At 43.4% G+C, this 19,592-nt stretch overlaps 21 non-coding genes and 3 pseudogenes across 21 annotated transcripts; all 24 read left to right on the forward strand.

Moving 5' to 3' along the window:
- Positions 1 to 367: 367 nt before the first annotated feature.
- Positions 368 to 486, forward strand: LOC142514972 (5S ribosomal RNA). The gene has a single exon (XR_012810841.1). It is a non-coding gene; the product is annotated as a 5S ribosomal RNA (ribosomal RNA).
- A 681-nt stretch (positions 487 to 1,167) lies between these two features.
- On the forward strand, positions 1,168 to 1,287 carry LOC142517079 (5S ribosomal RNA). Its single transcript, XR_012812839.1, has one exon. It is a non-coding gene; the product is annotated as a 5S ribosomal RNA (ribosomal RNA).
- A 684-nt stretch (positions 1,288 to 1,971) lies between these two features.
- On the forward strand, positions 1,972 to 2,092 carry LOC142514114 (5S ribosomal RNA). The gene has a single exon (XR_012810023.1). It is a non-coding gene; the product is annotated as a 5S ribosomal RNA (ribosomal RNA).
- Positions 2,093 to 2,775: 683 nt separating this feature from the next.
- LOC142514387 (5S ribosomal RNA) lies at positions 2,776 to 2,896 on the forward strand. The gene has a single exon (XR_012810281.1). It is a non-coding gene; the product is annotated as a 5S ribosomal RNA (ribosomal RNA).
- Positions 2,897 to 3,579: 683 nt separating this feature from the next.
- LOC142509678 (5S ribosomal RNA) lies at positions 3,580 to 3,693 on the forward strand. Its single transcript, XR_012807840.1, has one exon. It is a non-coding gene; the product is annotated as a 5S ribosomal RNA (ribosomal RNA).
- Positions 3,694 to 4,378: 685 nt separating this feature from the next.
- LOC142517469 (5S ribosomal RNA) lies at positions 4,379 to 4,497 on the forward strand. The gene has a single exon (XR_012813214.1). It is a non-coding gene; the product is annotated as a 5S ribosomal RNA (ribosomal RNA).
- A 716-nt stretch (positions 4,498 to 5,213) lies between these two features.
- On the forward strand, positions 5,214 to 5,332 carry LOC142516952 (5S ribosomal RNA). Its single transcript, XR_012812718.1, has one exon. It is a non-coding gene; the product is annotated as a 5S ribosomal RNA (ribosomal RNA).
- A 688-nt stretch (positions 5,333 to 6,020) lies between these two features.
- On the forward strand, positions 6,021 to 6,139 carry LOC142517470 (5S ribosomal RNA). Its single transcript, XR_012813215.1, has one exon. It is a non-coding gene; the product is annotated as a 5S ribosomal RNA (ribosomal RNA).
- A 716-nt stretch (positions 6,140 to 6,855) lies between these two features.
- On the forward strand, positions 6,856 to 6,974 carry LOC142516953 (5S ribosomal RNA). Its single transcript, XR_012812719.1, has one exon. It is a non-coding gene; the product is annotated as a 5S ribosomal RNA (ribosomal RNA).
- A 687-nt stretch (positions 6,975 to 7,661) lies between these two features.
- LOC142511167 (5S ribosomal RNA) lies at positions 7,662 to 7,780 on the forward strand (annotated as a pseudogene).
- A 681-nt stretch (positions 7,781 to 8,461) lies between these two features.
- On the forward strand, positions 8,462 to 8,582 carry LOC142515022 (5S ribosomal RNA). Its single transcript, XR_012810889.1, has one exon. It is a non-coding gene; the product is annotated as a 5S ribosomal RNA (ribosomal RNA).
- Positions 8,583 to 9,265: 683 nt separating this feature from the next.
- LOC142509353 (5S ribosomal RNA) lies at positions 9,266 to 9,386 on the forward strand. Its single transcript, XR_012807531.1, has one exon. It is a non-coding gene; the product is annotated as a 5S ribosomal RNA (ribosomal RNA).
- A 992-nt stretch (positions 9,387 to 10,378) lies between these two features.
- LOC142512279 (5S ribosomal RNA) lies at positions 10,379 to 10,496 on the forward strand (annotated as a pseudogene).
- A 683-nt stretch (positions 10,497 to 11,179) lies between these two features.
- On the forward strand, positions 11,180 to 11,300 carry LOC142512909 (5S ribosomal RNA; annotated as a pseudogene).
- A 412-nt stretch (positions 11,301 to 11,712) lies between these two features.
- On the forward strand, positions 11,713 to 11,831 carry LOC142508399 (5S ribosomal RNA). Its single transcript, XR_012806613.1, has one exon. It is a non-coding gene; the product is annotated as a 5S ribosomal RNA (ribosomal RNA).
- Positions 11,832 to 12,514: 683 nt separating this feature from the next.
- On the forward strand, positions 12,515 to 12,633 carry LOC142508304 (5S ribosomal RNA). The gene has a single exon (XR_012806524.1). It is a non-coding gene; the product is annotated as a 5S ribosomal RNA (ribosomal RNA).
- Positions 12,634 to 13,316: 683 nt separating this feature from the next.
- On the forward strand, positions 13,317 to 13,439 carry LOC142507620 (5S ribosomal RNA). The gene has a single exon (XR_012805873.1). It is a non-coding gene; the product is annotated as a 5S ribosomal RNA (ribosomal RNA).
- A 662-nt stretch (positions 13,440 to 14,101) lies between these two features.
- On the forward strand, positions 14,102 to 14,220 carry LOC142514184 (5S ribosomal RNA). The gene has a single exon (XR_012810091.1). It is a non-coding gene; the product is annotated as a 5S ribosomal RNA (ribosomal RNA).
- Positions 14,221 to 14,903: 683 nt separating this feature from the next.
- On the forward strand, positions 14,904 to 15,023 carry LOC142510049 (5S ribosomal RNA). Its single transcript, XR_012808188.1, has one exon. It is a non-coding gene; the product is annotated as a 5S ribosomal RNA (ribosomal RNA).
- Positions 15,024 to 15,706: 683 nt separating this feature from the next.
- On the forward strand, positions 15,707 to 15,825 carry LOC142509729 (5S ribosomal RNA). The gene has a single exon (XR_012807887.1). It is a non-coding gene; the product is annotated as a 5S ribosomal RNA (ribosomal RNA).
- A 670-nt stretch (positions 15,826 to 16,495) lies between these two features.
- Positions 16,496 to 16,614, forward strand: LOC142515002 (5S ribosomal RNA). The gene has a single exon (XR_012810870.1). It is a non-coding gene; the product is annotated as a 5S ribosomal RNA (ribosomal RNA).
- Positions 16,615 to 17,254: 640 nt separating this feature from the next.
- On the forward strand, positions 17,255 to 17,373 carry LOC142516631 (5S ribosomal RNA). The gene has a single exon (XR_012812416.1). It is a non-coding gene; the product is annotated as a 5S ribosomal RNA (ribosomal RNA).
- Positions 17,374 to 18,056: 683 nt separating this feature from the next.
- On the forward strand, positions 18,057 to 18,174 carry LOC142507943 (5S ribosomal RNA). Its single transcript, XR_012806179.1, has one exon. It is a non-coding gene; the product is annotated as a 5S ribosomal RNA (ribosomal RNA).
- A 682-nt stretch (positions 18,175 to 18,856) lies between these two features.
- On the forward strand, positions 18,857 to 18,975 carry LOC142516308 (5S ribosomal RNA). Its single transcript, XR_012812110.1, has one exon. It is a non-coding gene; the product is annotated as a 5S ribosomal RNA (ribosomal RNA).
- The last annotated feature ends 617 nt before the right edge of the window (positions 18,976 to 19,592 follow it).

Consider the following 19,592-nt stretch of genomic DNA (forward strand, 5'->3'; position numbering starts at 1 on the left):
TTATCGTATCCAGCATAATAATAGCTTTACATTCGTTATTTCCTTCTTCTTATTTTTTTTTCTATTTTCTGGGAACATTTATCGATTTTTGTTGTCGTGAGCCGGTTCTGTGCGGAAGGGTATGACGCAGATTACTCCGGAGACGGTTAACTCATTAAAAACAATTATTTCGACTGTTTTATCTAATTTACGTAAACGGTCGCGACACGAGGTCTTTTAGGGAGGTCACCCATCCTACCTCTGCCATCGCGCCAGAAACGCTTAACTTCATGGTTATGATTGGGCGAGAGCAGTGCCGCGTGTTGTCCATCGCCGCCCGCTCCACACGTACTCGAGGGATATAAGAATAAACATCCCACTCAATGTCGGGTGCAATCATACCAGCACTAATGCACCGGATCCCATCAGAACTCCGAAGATAAGCGTGATTGGGCGAGAGCAGTACTAGTATGGGTGACCCCCTGGGAAGTCCTCGTGTTGCACCCCTTTTCGTGTTTTTCAATTTCTTATTACTTGTTGACAGACGATTTTCGGCTCAATCATCTGAATCTCGATCGGAGACCAGATAAGACATGTGAAATGAAAGTAGCTCGGGCACTGCCGGATTTGGACAAAATTGTAGGCTAATTTGATTGTAAACGGGCAAACGGACGAGACTCATTACTACGCAATGAGCTGACGAGATTTTAGCCGAATTCCTTCTCTAAGACCCTCTAATTTGCGATTTACCGCTTCTGTTAAGCTTTCGTTTCCTCGAGAAATCCGCTTAGGAAGTTCGAAATTCGATTCCGGTTCCATTTTATCGTATCCGAGGCATAATAATAGCTTTACATTCGTTATTTCCTTCTTCTTATTTTTTTCTATTTCTGGGAACATTTATCGATTTTTGTTGTCGTGAGCCGGTTCTGTGCGGAAGGGTATGACGCAGATTACTCCGGAGACGGTTAACTCATTAAAAACAATTATTTCGACTGTTTTATCAATAATTTACGTAAACGGTCGTGATACGAGGTCTTCCCAAGGAGATCACCCATCCTAGCTCTGCCATCGCGCCAGAACGCTTAACTTCATGGTTATGATTGGGCGAGAGCAGTGCCGCGTGTTGTCCATCGCCGCCCGCTCCACACATACTCGAGGGATATAAGAATAAACATCCCACTCAATGTCGGGTGCGATCATACCAGCACTAATGCACCGGATCCCATCAGAACTCCGAAGTTAAGCGTGCTTGGGCGAAAGCGCAGTACTAGATGGGTGACCCCCTGGGAAGTCCTCGTGTTGCACCCCTTTTCGTGTTTTTCTATTTTGATTACTTAATTGACAGACGATTTCGGCTCAAATCTCTGAATCTCGATCGGGACCAGATAAGACATGTGAAATGAAAATAGTAGCTCGGGCACTGCCGGATTTGGACAAAATTGTAGGCTAATTTGATTGTAAACGGGCAAACGGACGAGACTCATTACTACGCAATGAGCTGACGAGATTTTAGCCGAATTCCTTTTCTAAGACCCTCTAATTTGCGATTTACCGCTTCTGTTAAGCTTTCGTTTCCTCGAGAAATCCGCTTAGGAAGTTCGAAATTCGATTCCGGTTCCATTTTATCGTATCCCAGGCATAATAATAGCTTTACATTCGTTATTTCCTTCTTCTTATTTTTTTTATATTTTCTGGGAACATTTATCGATTTTTGTTGTCGTGAGCCGGTTCTGTGCGGAAGGGTATGACGCAGATTACTCCGGAGACGGTTAACTCATTAAAAACAATTATTTCGACTGTTTTATCCATAATTTACGTAAACGGTCGCGATACGAGGTCTTCCCAGGGAGGTCACCCGTTCTAGCTCTGCCATCGCGCAAGAACGCTTAACTTCATGGTTATGATTGGGCGAGAGCAGTGCCGCGTGTTGTCCATCGCCGCCCGCTCCACACGTACTCGAGGGATATAAGAATAAACATCCCACTCAAAGTCGGGTGCGATCATACCTGCACTAATGCACCGGATCCCATCAGAACTCCGAAGTTAAGCGTGCTTGGGCGAAAGCGTAGTACTAGGATGGGTGACCCCCTGGGAAGTCCTCGTGTTGCACCCCTTTTCGTGTTTTTCTATTTTTGATTACTTGTTGACAGACGATTTTCGGCTCAAATCATCTGAATCTCGATCGGGACCAGATAAGACATGTGAAATGAAAGTAGCTCGGGCACTGCCGGATTTGGACAAAATTGTAGGCTAATTTGATTGTAAACAGGCAAACGGACGAGACTCATTACTACGCAATGAGCTGGCGAGATTTTAGCCGAATTCCTTCTCTAAGACCCTCTAATTTGCGATTTACCGCTTCTGTTAAGCTTTCGTTTCCTCGAGAAATCCGCTTAGGAAGTTCGAAATTCGATTCCGGTTCCATTTTATCGTATCCGAGGCATAATAATAGCTTTACATTCGTTATTTCCTTCTTCTTATTTTTTTTCTATTTTCTGGGAACATTTATCGATTTTTGTTGTCCTGAGCCGGTTCTGTGCGAAAGGATATGACGCAGATTACTCCGGAGACGGTTAACTCATTAAAAACAATTATTTCGACTGTTTTATCCATAATTTACGTAAACGGTCGCGACACGAGGTCTTCCCAAGGAGCTCACCCATCCTACCTCTGCCATCGCGCCAGAACGTTAAACTTCATGGTTATGATTGGGCGAGAGCAGTGCCGCGTGTTGTCTATCGCCGCCCGCTCCACACATACTCGAGGGATATAAGAATAAACATCCCACTCAATGTCGGGTGCGATCATACCAGCACTAATGCACCGGATCCCATCAGAACTCCGAAGTTAAGCGTGCTTGGGCGAAAGCGCAGTACTAGGATGGGTGACCCCCTGGGAAGTCCTCGTGTTGCACCCCTTTTCGTGTTTTTCTATTTTTGATTACTTGTTGACAGACGATTTTCGGCTCAAATCATCTGAATCTCGATCGGGACCAGATAAGACATGTTAAATGAAAGTAGCTCGGGCACTGCCAGATTTGGACAAAATTGTAGGCTAATTAGATTGTAAACGGGCAAACGGACGAGACTCATTACTACGCAATGAGCTGACGAGATTTTAGCCGAATTCCTTCTCTAAGACCCTCTAATTTGCGATTTACCGCTTCTGTTAAGCTTTCGTTTCCTCGAGAAATCCGCTTAGGAAGTTCGAAATTCGATTCTGATTCCATTTTATCTTATCCCAAGAATAATAATAGCTTTACATTCGTTATTTCCTTCTTCTTATTTTTTTTCTATTTTCTGGGAACATTTATCGATTTTTGTTGTCCTGAGCCGGTTCTGTGCGAAAGGATATGACGCAGATTACTCCGGAGACGGTTAACTCATTAAAAACAATTATTTCAAATTTTTTAGCTATAATTTACGTAAACGGTCGCGACACGAGGACTTCCCAGGGAGGTGACCCATCCTAGCTCTGCCATCGCGCCAGAACGCTTAAATTTATTGTTATGATTGGGCGAGAGCAGTGCCGCGTGTTGTCCAGCGCCGCCCGCTCCACACGTACTCGAGGGATATAAGAATAAACATCCCACTCAATGTCGGGTGCGATCATACCAGCACTAATGCACCGGATCCCATCAGAACTCCGAAGTTAAGATGGGCGAGAGCAGTACAAGGATGGGTGACCCCCTGGGAAGTCCTCGTGTTGCACCCCTTTTCGTGTTTTTTTCTATTTTTGATTACTTGTTGACAGACGATTTTCGGCTCAAATCATCTGAATCTCGATCGGACCAGATAAGACATGTGAAATGAAAGTAGCTCGGGCACTGCCGGATTTGGACAAAATTGTAGGCTAATTTGATTGTAAACGGGCAAACGGACGAGACTCATTACTACACAATGAGCTGACGAGATTTTAGCCGAATTTCTTCTCTAAGACCCTCTAATTTGCGATTTACCGCTTCTGTTAAGCTTTCGTTTCCTCGAGAAATCCGCTTAGGAAGTTCGAAATTCGATTCTGGTTCCATTTTATCGTATCCCAAGAATAATAATAGCTTTACATTCGTTATTTCCTTCTTCTTATTTTTTTTTCTATTTTCTGGGAACATTTATCGATTTTTGTTGTCGTGAGCCAGTTCTGTGCGGAAGGATAAGACGCAGATTACTCTGGAAACGGTTAACTCATTAAAAACAATTATTTCGACTGTTTTATCTATAATTTACGTAAACGGTCGCGACACGAGGTCTTTCCAGGGAGGTCACCCATCCTACCTCTGCCATCGCGCCAGAACGCTTAACTTCATGGTTATGATTGGGCGAGAGCAGTGCCGCGTGTTGTCCATCGCCGCCCGCTCCACACGTACTCGAGGGATACTAGAATAAACATCCCACTCATTGTCGGTTGCGATCATACCAGCACTAATGCATCGGATCCCATCAAAACTCCGAAGTTAAGTGTGCTTGGGCGAGAACAGTACTAGGATGGTTGACCCCCTGGGAAGTCCTCGTGTTGCACCCCTTTTCGTGTTTTTCTATATTTGATTACTTGTTGACATGCGATTTTCGGCTCAAATCATATAAATCTCGATCGAGATCAGATAAGACATGTGAAATCAACGTAGCTCGGGCACTGCCGGATTTGGACAAAATTGTAGGCTAATTTGATTGTAAACGGGCAAACGGACGAGACTCATTACTATGCAATGAGCTGACGAGATTTTAGCCGAATTCCTTCTCTAAGACCCTCTAATTTGCGATTTACCGCTTCTGTTAAGCTTTCTTTTCTTCGAGAAATCCGCTTAGCAAGTTCGAAATTCGATTCTGGTTCCATTTTATCGTATCCCAAGAATAATAATAGCTTAACATTCGTTATTTCCTTCTTCTTATTTTTTTTCTATTTTCTGGGAACATTTATCGATTTTTGTTGTCGTGAGCCGGTTCTGTGCGGAAGGGTATGACGCAGATTACTCCGGAGACGGTGAACTCATTAAAAACAATTATTTCGACTGTTTTATCTATAATTTACGTAAACGGTCGCGACACGAGGTCTTTCCAGGGTGGTCACCCATCCTACCTCTGCCATCGCGCCAGAACGCTTAACTTCATGGTTATGATTGGGCGAGAGCAGTGCCGCGTGTTGTCCATCGCCGCCCGCTCCACACGTACTCGAGGGATACAAGAATAAACACCCTCCAAAAGACTTGAAAACGAAATATCAGTATGCCACTCATTGTCGGTTGCGATCATACCAGCACTAATGCACCGGATCCCATCAAAACTCCGTTGTTAAGCGTGCTTGGACGAGAGCAGTACTAGGATGGGTGACCCCATGGGAAGTCCTCGTGTTGCACCCCTTTTCGTGTTTTTCTATTTTTGATTACTTGTTGACAGACGATTTCCGGCTCCAATCAACTGAATCTCGATCGGGACCAGATAAGACATGTGAAATGAAAATAGTAGCTCGGGCACTGCCGGATTTGGACAAAATTGTAGGCTAATTTGATTGTAAACGGGCAAACGGACGAGACTCATTACTACGCAATGAGCTGACGAGATTTTAGCCGAATTCCTTTTCTAAGACCCTCTAATTTGCGATTTACCGCTTCTGTTAAGCTTTCGTTTCCTCGAGAAATCCGCTTAGGAAGTTCGAAATTCGATTCCGGTTCCATTTTATCGTATCCCAGGCATAACAATTTCCTTACATTCGTCATTTCCTTCTTCTTATTTTTTTTTTCTATTTTCTGTGTACATTTATCGATTTTTGTTGTCGTGAGCCTGTTCTGTTCGGAAGGATATGACGTAGATTACTCCGGAGACGGATAACTCATTAAAAACAATTATTTCGACTGTTTTATCCATAATTTACGTAAACGGTCGCATCAAGAGGTCTTTCCAGGGAGGTCACCCATCCTACCTCTGCCATCGCGCCAGAACGCTTAACTTCATGGTTATGATTGGGCGAGAGCAGTGCCGCGTGTTGTCCATCGCCGCCCGCTCCACACGTACTCGAGGGATACAAGAATAAACATCCCACTCATTGTCGGTTGCGATCATACCAGCACTAATGCATCGGATCCCATCAAAACTCCGAAGTTAAGTGTGCTTGGGCGAGAACAGTACTAGGATGGTTGACCCCCTGGGAAGTCCTCGTGTTGCACCCCTTTTCGTGTTTTTCTATATTTGATTACTTGTTGACATGCGATTTTCGGCTCAAATCATATAAATCTCGATCGAGATCAGATAAGACATGTGAAATCAACGTAGCTCGGGCACTGCCAGATTTGGACAAAATTGTAGGCTAATTTGATTGTAAACGGGCAAACGGACGAGACTCATTACTACGCAATGAGCTGACGAGATTTTAGCCGAATTCCTTCTCTAAGACCCTCTAATTTGCGATTTACCGCTTCTGTTAAGCTTTCTTTTCTTCGAGAAATCCGCTTAGCAAGTTCGAAATTCGATTCTGGTTCCATTTTATCGTATCCCAAGAATAATAATAGCTTAACATTCGTTATTTCCTTCTTCTTATTTTTTTTCTATTTTCTGGGAACATTTATCGATTTTTGTTGTCGTGAGCCGGTTTTGTGCGGAAGGATATGATGCAGATTACTCCGGAGACGGCTAACTCATTAAAAACAATTATTTCGACTGTTTTATCTATAATTTACGTAAACGGTCGCGACACGAGGTCTTTCCAGGGTGGTCACCCATCCTACCTCTGCCATCGCGCCAGAACGCTTAACTTCATGGTTATGATTGGGCGAGAGCAGTGCCGCGTGTTGTCCATCGCCGCCCGCTCCACACGTACTCGAGGGATACAAGAATAAACACCCTCCAAAAGACTTGAAAACGAAACATCAGTATGCCACTCATTGTCGGTTGCGATCATACCAGCACTAATGCACCGGATCCCATCAAAACTCCGTTGTTAAGCGTGCTTGGACGAGAGCAGTACTAGGATGGGTGACCCCATGGGAAGTCCTCGTGTTGCACCCCTTTTCGTGTTTTTCTATTTTTGATTACTTGTTGACAGACGATTTCCGGCTCCAATCAACTAAATCTCGATCGGGACCAGATAAGACATGTGAAATGAAAATAGTAGCTCGGGCACTGCCGGATTTGGACAAAATTGTAGGCTAATTTGATTGTAAACGGGCAAACGGACGAGACTCATTACTACGCAATGAGCTGACGAGATTTTAGCCGAATTCCTTCCCTAAGACCCTCTAATTTGCGATTTACCGCTTCTGTTAAGCTTTCGTTTCCTCGAGAAATCCGCTTAGGAAGTTCGAAATTCGATTCTAATTCCATTTTATCGTATCCCAAGAATAATAATAGCTTTACATTCGTTATTTCCTTCTTCTTATTTTTTTTTCTATTTTCTGGGAACATTTATCGATTTTTGTTGTCATGAGCCGGTTCTGTGCGGAAGGGTATGACGCAGATTACACCGGAGACGGTTAACTCATTAAAAACAATTATTTCGACTGTTTTATCCATAATTTACGTAAACGGTCGCGACACGAGGTCTTCCCAGGGAGGTCACCCATCCTACCTCTGCCATCGCGCCAGAACGCTTAACTTCATGGTTATGATTGGGCGAGAGCTGTGCCGCGTGTTGTCCATCGCCACCCGCTCCACATGTACTCGAGGGATATAAGAATAAACATCCCACTCAATGTCGGGTGCGATCATACCAGCACTAATGAACCGGATCCCATCAGAACTCCAGAGTTAAGCGTGCTTGGGCGAGAGCAGTACTAGGATGGGTGACCCCCTGATAAGTCCTCCAGTTGCATCTCTTTTCGTGTTTTTCTATTTTTGATTACTTGTTGACAGACGATTTTCGGCTCAAATCAACTGAATCTCGATCAGGACCAGATAAGACAGGTGAAATGAAAGTAGCTCGGGCACTGCCGGATTTGGACAAAATTGTAGGCTAATTTGATTGTAAACGGGCGAACGGACGAGACTCCTTACTACGCAATGAGCTGACGAGATTTTAGCCGAATTCCTTCTCTAAGACCCTCTAATTTGCGATTTACCGCTTCTGTTAAGCTTTCGTTTCCTCGAGAAATCCGCTTAGGAAGTTCGAAATTCGATTCCGGTTCCATTTTATCGTATCCCAGGCATAATAATAGCTTTACATTCGTTATTTCCTTTTTCTTATTTTTTTTCTATTTTCTGGGAACATTTATCGATTTTTGTTTTCGTGAGCCGGTTCTGTGCGGAAGAGTATGACGCAGATAACTCCGGAGACGGTTAACTCATTAAAAAATTATTTCGACTGTTTTATCCATAATTTTCGTAAACGGTCGCGACACGAGGTCTTCCCAGGGAGGTCACCCATCCTAGCTCTGCCATCGCGCCAGAACGCTTAAATTCATGGTTCTGATTGGGCGAGAACAGTGCCGCGTGTTGTCCATCGCCGCCCGCTCTACACGTACTCGAGGGATATAAAAATAAACATCCCACTCAATGTCGGGTGCGATCATACCAGCACTAATGCACCGGATCCCATCAGAACTCCGAAGTTAAGTGTGCTTGGGCGAAAGCGCAGTACTAGGATGGGTGACCCCCTGGGAAGTTCTCGTGTTGCACCCTTTTTCGTGTTTTTCTATTTTTGATTACTTGTTGACAGACGATTTTCGGCTCAAATCATCTGAATCTCGATCGGGACCAGATAAGACATGTTAAATGAAAGTAGCTCGGGCACTGCCGGATTTGGACAAAATTGTAGGCTAATTTGATTGTAAATAGGCAAACGGACGAGACTCATTACTACGCAATGAGCTGACGAGATTTTAGCCGAATTCCTTCTCTAAGACCCTCTAATTTACGATTTACCGCTTCTGTTAAGCTTTCGTTTCCTCGAGAAATCCGCTTAGGAAGTTCGAAATTCGATTCTGGTTACATTTTATCGTATCCCAAGAATAATAATAGCTTTACATTCGTTATTTCCTTCTTCTTATTTTTTTTTCTATTTTCTGGGAACATTTATCGATTTTTGTTGTCATGAGCCGGTTCTGTGCGGAAGGGTATGACGCAGATTACACCGGAGACGGTTAACTCATTAAAAACAATTATTTCGACTGTTTTATCCATAATTTACGTAAACGGTCGCGACACGAGGTCTTCCCAGGGAGGTCACCCATCCTACCTCTGCCATCGCGCCAGAACGCTTAACTTCATGGTTATTATTGGGCGAGAGCAGTGCCGCCTGTTGTCCATCGCCGCCCGCTCCACACGTACTCGAGATATATAAGAATAAACATCCACTCAATGTCGGGTGCTATCATACCAGCACTAATGCACCGGATTCAATCAGAACTCCGAAGTTAAGAGCGTGCTTGGGCGAGAGCAGTACTAGGATGGGTGACCCCCTGGGAAGTCCTCGTGTTACAACCCTTTTCGTGTTTTTCTATTTTTGATTACTTGTTGACAGATGATTTTCGGCTCAAATCATATGAATCTCGATCGGGACCAGATAAGACATGTGAAATGAAAGTAGCTCAGGCACTACCGGATTTGGACAAAATTGTAGGCTAATTTGAATGTAAACGGGCAAACGGACGATACTCATTGCTACTGCAATGAGCTGACGAGATTTTAGCCGAATTTCATCTCTAAGACCCTCTAATTTGCGATTTACCGCTCTTGCTAAACTTTCGTTTCATCGAGAAATCCGCTTAGGAAGTTCTAAATTCGATTCCGGTGCCAATTTATCGTGAGCCGGTTCTGTGCGGAAGGGTATGACACAGATTACCCCAGAGACGGTTAACTCATTAAAAAAAATTATTTCGACTGAAATCAACATAGCTCGGGCACTGCCGGATTTGGACAAAATTGTAGGCTAATTTGATTGTAAACGGGCAAACGAACGAGACTCATTACTACGCAATGAGCTGGTGAGATTTTAGCCGAATTCCTTCTCTAAGACCCTCTATTTGCGATTTTCCGCTTCTGTTGAGCTTTCGTTTCCTCGAGAAATCCGTTTAGGAAGTACGAAATTTGATTCTCGTTCCATTTTAACGTATCTCAGGCATAATAATAGCTTTACATTCGCTATTTCCTTCTTCTTATTTTTTTTTTCTATTTTTTGAGTACATTTATCGATTTTTGTTGTCGTGAGCCGGTTCTGTGCGGAAGGGTATGACGCAGATTACTCCGGAGACGGATAACTCATAAAAAACAATTATTTCGACTGTTTTATCCATAATTTACGTAAACGGTCGCATCAAGAGGTCTTCTCAGGGAGGTCACCCATCCTAGAACTGCCATCGCGCCAGAACGCTTAACTTCATGGTTCTTATTGGGCGAGAGCAGCACCGCGTGTTGTCCATCGCCGCCCGCTTCACACGTACTTAAGGGATATAAGAATAAACATCCCACTCAATATCATGAGCGATCATACCAGCACTAATGCACCGGATCCCACCATAATTCCGAAGTTAAGCGTGCTTGGGAGAGAGCAGTACTAGGATGGGTGACCCCTGGAAAGTCCTCGTGTTGCACCCCTTTTCGTGTTTTTGTATTTTTGATTACTTGTTGACAGACGATTTTAGGCTCAAATCATCTGAATCTCGATCGGGACCAGATAAGACATGTGAAATCAACGTAGCTCGGGCACTGCCGGATTTGGACAAAATTGTAGGCTAATTTGATTGTAAACGGGCAAACGAACAAGACTCATCACTCCGCAATGAGCTGGCGAGATTTTAGCCGAATTCTTTCTCTAAGACCCTCTAATTTGCGATTTTCCGCTTCTGTTAAGCTTCTGTTTTCTCGAGAAATCCGTTTAGGAAGTCCGAAATTCGATTCCGGTTCCATTTTATCGTATCCCAGGCATAATAATAGCTTTACATTCGTTATTTTCTTCTTGTTTTGTTTTTTCCTATTTTCTGGGAGCATTTAACAATTTTTGTTGTCGTGAGCCAGTTCTCTGCGGAAGGGTATAACGTAGATTACTCTGGAGACGGTTAACTCATTAAAAATAATTATTTCTACTATTTAGCCATAATTTACGTAAACGGTCCCGACACGAGGACTGCCCAAGGAGGTCACCCTTCCTAGCTATGCCATCGCGCTAGAACGCTTAACTTCATGGTTCTGAATGGGCGAGAACAGTGCCGCGTGTTGTCCATCGCCGTCCGCTCCACACGTACTCGAAGGATATAAGAAAAAACATCCCACTCAATTTCAGGTGCGATCATACCAGCACTAATGCACCGGATCCCATTAAAACTCTGAAGTTAAGAGCGCTTGGGCGAGTGCAGTACTAGGATGGGTGACCGGAGTTGGAAAAAATTGTAGGCTAATTTGATTGTGAACGGGCAAGCGAACGAGACTCATTACTCCGCCATGAGCTGGCGAGATTTTAGCCGAATTTCTTCTCTAAGACCCTCTAATTTGCGATTTTCCGCTTCTGTTAAGCTTTCGTTTCTTCGAGAAATCCGTTTAGGAAGTCCGAAATTCGATTCCGGTTCCATTTTATCGTATCCCAGCATAATAATAGCTTTACATTCGCTATTTGATTCTTCTTATTTTTTATTTCTATTTTCTGGAACATTTAGCGATTTTTTTTGTCGTGAGCCGGTTCTGTGCGGAAGGGTATTACGTAGATCACTCCGGAGACAGTTAACTCATTAAACACAATTATTTCGACTGTTTTGTCCATCGCCGTCCGCTCTACACGTACTCGAAGGATATAATAATAAACATCCCACTTGATGTCATGTGCGATCATACCAGCACTAATGCACTGGATCCCATCAGAATTCTTAAGTTAAGTGTGCTTGGGTGAGAGAAGTACTAGGATGGGTGACCCCATGGGAATTCCCCGTGTTGCACCCTTTTTCGTGTTTTTCTATTTTTGATTACTTTTTGACAGACGATTTTTGGCTCAAATCATCTGAATCTCGATCGGGACCAGATAAGACATGAGAAATCAACGTAGCTCGGGCACTGCCGGATTTGTACAAAATTGTAGCCTAATTTGATTGGTAACTGGCAAACGAACGAGACTCATTACTCCGCAATGAGCTGGCAAGATTTTAGCCGAATTTCTTCTCTAAGACCCTCTAATTTGCGATTTTCCGCTTCTGTTAAGCTTCCGTTTCCTCGAGTAATCCGCTTAGTAAGTTCGAAATTCAATTTCGGTTCCACTTTATCGTATCCCAGGCATAATAAAAGCTTTACATTCGCTATTTTCTTCTTCTTATTTTTTTCCTATTTTTTGGGAACATTTAGCGATTTTTATTGTCGTGAGCCGGTTCTGTGCGGAAGGGTATGACCCAGATTACTCCAAAGACAATCAACTCGTTAAAAACAATTATTTTGAATGTTTTATCCATAATTTACGTAAAGGGTCGCGACACGAGGACTTCCCAGGGAGGTCATCAATCCTAGCTCTGCCATCGCGCCAGAACGCTTAACTTTATGGTTCTGATTGGGAGAGAGCAGTGCCGCGTGTTGTCCATCGCCGCCCGCTCCACACATACTCGAAGGATATAAGAATAAACATCCAACTCAATATCGGGTGCGATCATACCAGCACTAATGCACAAGATCCCATCAGAACTCCGAATTTAAGCGTGCTTGGGCGAGAGCAGTGCTAGGATGGGTGACCCCCTGAGAAGTCCTCGTGTTGTACCCTTTTTCGTATTTTTCTATTTATAATTACTTGATGACAGACGATTTTCGGCTCAAATCATCTGAATCTCGATCAGGAATAGATAAAACATGTGAAATCAACGTAGCTCATGCACTGCCAGATTTGGACAAAATTGTAGACTAATTTGATTTTAAACGGGAAAACGAACGAGACTCATTACTTCGTAATGAGCTTGCGAGATTTTAGCCAAATTCCTTCTTTATGACCCTCTAATTTGCGATTTTTCGCTTCTGTTAAGCTTCCGTTTCCTCGAGAAATCCGCTTAGGAAGTTCGAAATTCGATTTCGGTTCCACTTTATCGTACCTCAAGCATAATAAAAGCATTACATTCGCTATTTTCTTCTTCTTATTTTTTTCCTATTTTCTGGGAACATTTATCGATTTTTGTTGTCGTGAGCCGGTTCTGTGCCGAATGGTATGACCCAGATTACTACGGAGACGGTTAACTCATTAAAAACAATTATGTCGACTGTTTTATCCATAATTTACGTAAACGGTAGCGACACGAGGACTTCCAAGGGAGGTCACCCATCCTAGCTCTGCCATCGTTCCAGAACGCTTAACTTCATGGTTCTTATTGGACGAGAGCAGTGCCGCGTGTTGTCCATCGCCGCCCGCTCCACACATACTCGAAGGATATAAGAATAAACATCCCACTCAATATCAAGTGCGATCATACCAGCACTAATGCACTGGATCCCATCAGAACTCCGAAGTTAAGCGTGCATGGGCGAGAGCAGTACTAGGATGGGTGACCGACCCCTTGGGAAGTCCTCGTGTTGCACCCCTTTTCGTGTTTTTCTATTTTTGATTACTTGTTGACAGACGATTTTCGGCTCAAATCATCTGAATCTCGATCGGGACCAGATGAGACATGTGAAATCAACGTAGCTCGGGCACTGCCGGATTTGGACAAAATTGTTGCCAAACGAACGAGAATCATTACTCCGCAATGAGCTTGCGAGATTTCAGCCGAATTTCTTCTCTAAAACCCTCTAATTTGCGATTTTCGCTTCTGTTAAGCTTCCGTTTCCTCGAGAAATCCGATTAGGAAGTCCAAAATTTTATTCCGGTTCCATTTTATCTTATCACAGGCATAATAATAGTTTTACATTCGCTATTTTCTTCTTCTTATTTTTTTTTCCATTTTCTGGGAATACTTAGCGATTTTTGTTGTCGTGAGCCGGTTCTGTGCAGAAGGGTATTACGTAGATTACTCCGTATACGGCTTACTCATTAAAAACAATTATTTCGACTGTTTTATCCATAATTTACGTAAACGGTCGTGACACGAGTACCTCCCAGTGAGGTTACCTATCCTAGCTCTGCCATCGCGCCAGAACGCTTAACTTCATGGTTCTGATTGGGCGAGAGCAGTGCCGCGTGTTGTCAATCGTCGCCTTCTCCACACGTGCTATTGGGATATAAGAATAAACATCCAATCAATGTCGGGTGCGATCATACCAGCACTAATTCACCGGATCCCATCAGAACTCCGAAGCTAAGCGTGCTTGGACGAGAGCAGTACTAGGATGGGTGACCACCTGGGAAGTCCTGGTGTTGCACCCCTTTTCGTCTTTTTCTATTCTTGATTACCTGTTCACAGACGATTTTCGGCTCAAATCATCTGAATCTCGATCGGGACCAGATAATAGATGTGAAATAAACGTAGCTCGGGCACGGCTGGATTTGGACAAAAATGTAGCCTAATTTGATTGTAAACGGGCAAACGAACGAGACTCATTACTCCGCAATGAGCTGGCTAGATTTTAGCCGAATTCCTTCTCTAAAACCATCTAATTTGCGATTTTTCGCTTCTGTTAAGCTTCCGTTTCCTCGAGTAATCCGCGTAGTAAGTTCGAAATTCAATTTCGGTTCCACTTTATCGTATCCCAGGCATAATAAAAGCTTTACATTCGCTATTTTCTTCTTCTTATTTTTTTCCTATTTTCTGGGAACATTTAGAGATTTTTGTTGTCGTGAGCCGGTTCTGTGCGGAAGGGTATGACCCATATTACTCCAGAGACGATTAACTCATTAAAAACAATTATTTTGAATGTTTTATCCATAATTTACGTAAACGGTCGCGACACGAGGATTTCCCAGGGAGGTCACCCATCCTAGCTCTGCCATCGCGCCAGAACGCTTAACTTCATGGTTCTGATTGGGCGAGAGCAGTGCCGCGTGTTGTCCATCGCCGCCCGCTCCACACATACTCGAAGGATATAAGAATAAACATCCAACTCAATATCGGGTGCGATCATACCAGCACTAATGCACAAGATCCAATCAGAACTCCGAAGTTAAGCGTGCTTGGGCGAGAGCAGTGCTAGGATGGGTGACCCCCCTGAGAAGTCCTCGTGTTGTACCCCTTTTCGTATTTTTCTATTTTTAATTACTTGATGACAGACGATTTTCGGCTCAAATCATCTGAATCTCGATCAGGAATAGATAAAACATGTGAAATCAACGTAGCTCAGGCACTGCCAGATTTGGACAAAATTGTAGACTAATTTGATTTTAAACGGGAAAACGAACGAGACTTATTACTCCGTAATGAGCTTGCGAGATTTTAGCCAAATTCCTTCTTTATGACCCTCTAATTTGCGATTTTCCGCTTCTGTTAAGCTTCCGTTTCCTCGAGAAATCCGCTTAGGAAGTTCGAAATTCGATTTCGGTTCCACTTTATCGTATCTCAGGCATAATAAAAGCATTACATTCGCTATTTTCTTCTTCTTATTTTTTTTCTATTTTCTGGGAACATTTATCGATTTTTGTTGTCGTGAGCCGGTTCTGTGCCGAATGGTATGACCCAGATTACTACGGAGACGGTTAACTCATTAAAAACAATTATGTCGACTGTTTTATCCATAATTTACGTAAACGGTAGCGACACGAGGACTTCCAAGGGAGGTCACCCATCCTAGCTCTGCCATCGTGCCAGAACGCTTAACTTCATGGTTCTGATTGGACGAGAGCAGTGCCGCGTGTTGTCTATCGCCGCCCGCTCCACACATAATCGAATGATATAAGAATAAACATCCCACTCAATGTCGGGTGCGATCATACCAGCACTAATTCACCGGATACCATCAGAACTCCGAAGTTAAGCGTGCTTGGGCGAGAGCAGTGCTAGGATAGGTGACCCCCAGGGAAGTCCTCATGTTGCACCCTTTTTCGTGTTTTTCTATTTTTGATTACATGTTGACAGACGTTTTTCGGCTCAAATAATCTGAATCTCGATCGGGACCAGATAAGACATGTGAAATCAACGTAGGTCGGACACTGCCGGATTTGGACATAATTGAAGCCTAATTTGATTGTAAACGGGCAAACGAACGAGACTCATTAATCCGCAATGAGCTGGCGAGATTTTAGCCGAATTCCTTCTCTAAAACCCTCTAATTTGCGATTTTCCGCTTCTGTTAAGCTTCCGTTTCCTCGAAAAAGCCGTTTAGGAAGTTCGAAATTCGATTTCGGTTCCACTTTATCGTATCCCAGGTATAATAAAAGTTTTACATTCGCTATTTTCTTCTTCTTATTTTTTTCCTATTTTCTGGGAACATTTAGCGATTTTTCTTGTCGTGAGCCGGTTCTGTGCGGAAGGGTATGACCCAGATTACTCCGGAGACGGTTAACTCATTAAAAACAATTATTTCGAAATGTTTTATCCATAATTTGCGTAAACGGTCGCGACACGAGGTCACCCATCCTAGCTCTACCATCGCGCCAGAACGCTTAACTTCATGGTTTTGATTGGGCGAGAGCAGTGCCGCGTGTTGTCCATCGTCGCCCGCTTCACACGTACGCGAGGCATATAAGAATAAAAATCACACTCAATGTGGGGTGCGATCATACCAGCACTAATGCACCGAATCCCATCAGAACTCCGAAGTTAAGCGTGCTTGGGCGAGACCAGTACTAAGATGGGTGACCCCCTGGAAAGTCCTCGTGTTGCACCCCTTTTCGTGTTTTTCTATTTTTGATTACTTGTTGACAGACAATTTTAGGCTCAAATCATCTGAATCTCGATTGGGACCAGATAAGACATGTGAAATCAACGTAGCTCGGGCACTGCCGGATTTGGACAAAATTGTAGGCTAATTTGATTGTAAACGGGCAAACGGACGAGACTCATTACTACGCAATGAGCTGACGAGATTTTAGCCGAATTCCTTCTCTAAGACCCTCTAATTTGCGATTTACCGCTTCTGTTAAGCTTTAGTTTCCTCGATAAATCCGCTTAGAAAGTTTGAAATTCGATTCCGGTTCCATTTTATTGTATCCCAAACATAATAATTGCTTTACATTCGCTATTTTCTTCTTTTTACGTGAGCCGGTTCTATGCAGAAGGGTATTACGTAGATTACTCCGGAGACGTTTAACTCATTAAAAACAATTATTTCGACTGTTTTATCCATAATTTACGTAAACGGTCGTGACACGAGTACTTCCTAGGGAGGTTACCCATCCTAGCTCTCCCATCGCACTAAAACGCTAAACTTCATGGTTCTGATTAGGCGAGAGCAGTGCCTCGTGTTGTCCATCGTCGCTTTCTCCACACGTACTCTTGGGATATAAGAATAAACATCCACTCAATGTCGGGTGCGATCATACCAGCACTAATTCACCGGATCCCATCAGAACTCCAACGTTAAGCGTGCTTGGGCGAGAGCAGTACTAGGATAGGTGACCCCCAGGGAACTCCTCGTGTTGCACCCCTTTTCGTGTTTTTCTATTTTTGATTACTTGTTGACAGACGATTTTCGGCTCAAATCATCTGAATCTTGATCGGGACCTGATAAGACATGTGAAATCAACGTAGCTCGGGCACTGCCGGATTCGGACAAAATTGTAGCCTAATTTGATTGTAAACGGGCAAACGAATGAGACTCATTACTCCGCAATGAGCATGGGAGATTTTAACCAAATTCCTTCTCTAAGACCCTCTAATTTGCGATTTTCCACTTCTGTTAACCTTCCGTTTCCTCGAGAAATCCGCTTAGCAAGTTCGAAATTCGATTTCGGTTCCACTTTATCGCAACCCATGCATAAGAAAAGCTTTACATTCGCTATTTTCTTCTTCTTATTTTTTTCCTATTTTCTGGGAACATTAAGCGATTTTTGTTGTCGTGAGCCGGATCTGTGCCGAAGAGTATTACCCAGATTACTCCGGAGACAGTTAACTAATTAAAAACAATTATGTCGACTGTTTTTTCCATAATTTACGTAAACGGTCACGACCCGAGGACTTCCACGGGAGGTCACCCATCATAGCTCTGCCATCGCGCCAGAACACTTAACTTCATGGTTCTGATTGGGCGAGAGCAGTGCCGCGTGTTGTCCATCGCCGCCCGTTCCACACGTACTCGAGGGATATAAGAATGAACATTCAACTCAATGTCTGGTGCGATCATACCAGCACTAATGCACCGGATCCCATTAGAACTCCGAACTTAAGCGTGCTTGGGCGAGAGCAGTACTAGGATGGTTGACCCCTGGGAAGTCCTAGTGTTGCACCCCTTTTCGTGTTTTTCTATTTTTGATTACTTGTTGACATATGTTTTTCGGCTCAAATCACTTGAATCTCGTTCAGGACCAGATAAGACATGTGAAATCAACGTAGCTCGAACATTGCCGGATTTGGACAAAATTGTAGCCTAATTTGATTGTAAACGGGCAAACGAACGAGATTTTTTACTCCGCAATGAGCTGGCGAGATTTTAGCCGAATTTCTTCTCTAAAACCCTCTAATTTGCGATTTTCCGCTTCTGTTAAGCTTTCATTTCCTCGAGAAATCCGCTTAGGAAGTCCAAAATTTATTCCGGTTCCATTTTATTTTATCCCAGGCATAATAATAGCTTTACCTTCGCTATTTTCTTCTTCTTATTTTTTTTTCTGTTTTCTGGGAATACTTAGTGATTTATTTTGTCGTGAGCCGGTTCTATGCAGAAGGGTATTATGTAGATTACTCCGGAGACGTTTAACTCATTAAAAACAATTATTTCGACTGTTTTATCCATAATTTACGTAAATGGTCGTGACACGAGTACTTCCCAGGGAGGTTACCCATCCTAGCTCTCCCATCGCACTAGAACGCTAAACTTCATGGTTCTGATTAGGCGAGAGCAGTGCCTCGTGTTGTCCATCGTCGCTTTCTCCACACGTACTCTTGGGATATAAGAATAAACATCCACTCAATGTCGGGTGCGATCATACCAGCACTAATTCACCGGATCCCATCAGAACTCCAAAGTTAAGCGTGCTTGGACGAGAGCAGTACTAGGATAGGTGACCCCCAGGGAACTCCTCGTGTTGCACCCCTTTTCGTGTTTTTATATTTTTGATTACTTGTTGACAGACGATTTTCGGCTCAAATCATCTGAATCTCGTTCGGGACTTGATAAGACATGTGAAATCAACGTAGCTCGGGCACTGCCGGATTCGGACAAAATTGTAGCCTAATTTGAATGTAAACGGGCAAACGAATGAGACTCATTACTCCGCAATGAGCTTGGGAGATTTTAACAAAATTCCTTCTCTAAGACCCTCTAATTTGCGATTTTCCACTTCTGTTAACCTTCCGTTTCCTCGAGTAATCCGCTTAGCAAGTTCGAAATTCGATTTCGGTTCCACTTTATCGCAACCCATGCATAAGAAAAGCTTTACATTCGCTATTTTCTTCTTCTTATTTTTTTCCTATTTTCTGGGAACATTAAGCGATTTTTGTTGTCGTGAGCCGGTTCTGTGCCGAAGAGTATTACCCAGATTACTCCGGAGACAGTTAACTAATTAAAAACAATTATGTCGACTGTTTTTTCCATAATTTACGTAAACGGTCACGACCCGAGGACTTCCACGGGAGGTCACCCATCATAGCTCTGCCATCGCGCCAGAACACTTAACTTCATGGTTCTGATTGGGCGAGAGCAGTGCCGCGT

Source organism: Primulina tabacum, chromosome 10, assembly GCF_025594145.1.
Source record: "Primulina tabacum isolate GXHZ01 chromosome 10, ASM2559414v2, whole genome shotgun sequence".
NCBI lineage: Eukaryota > Viridiplantae > Streptophyta > Magnoliopsida > Lamiales > Gesneriaceae > Primulina > Primulina tabacum.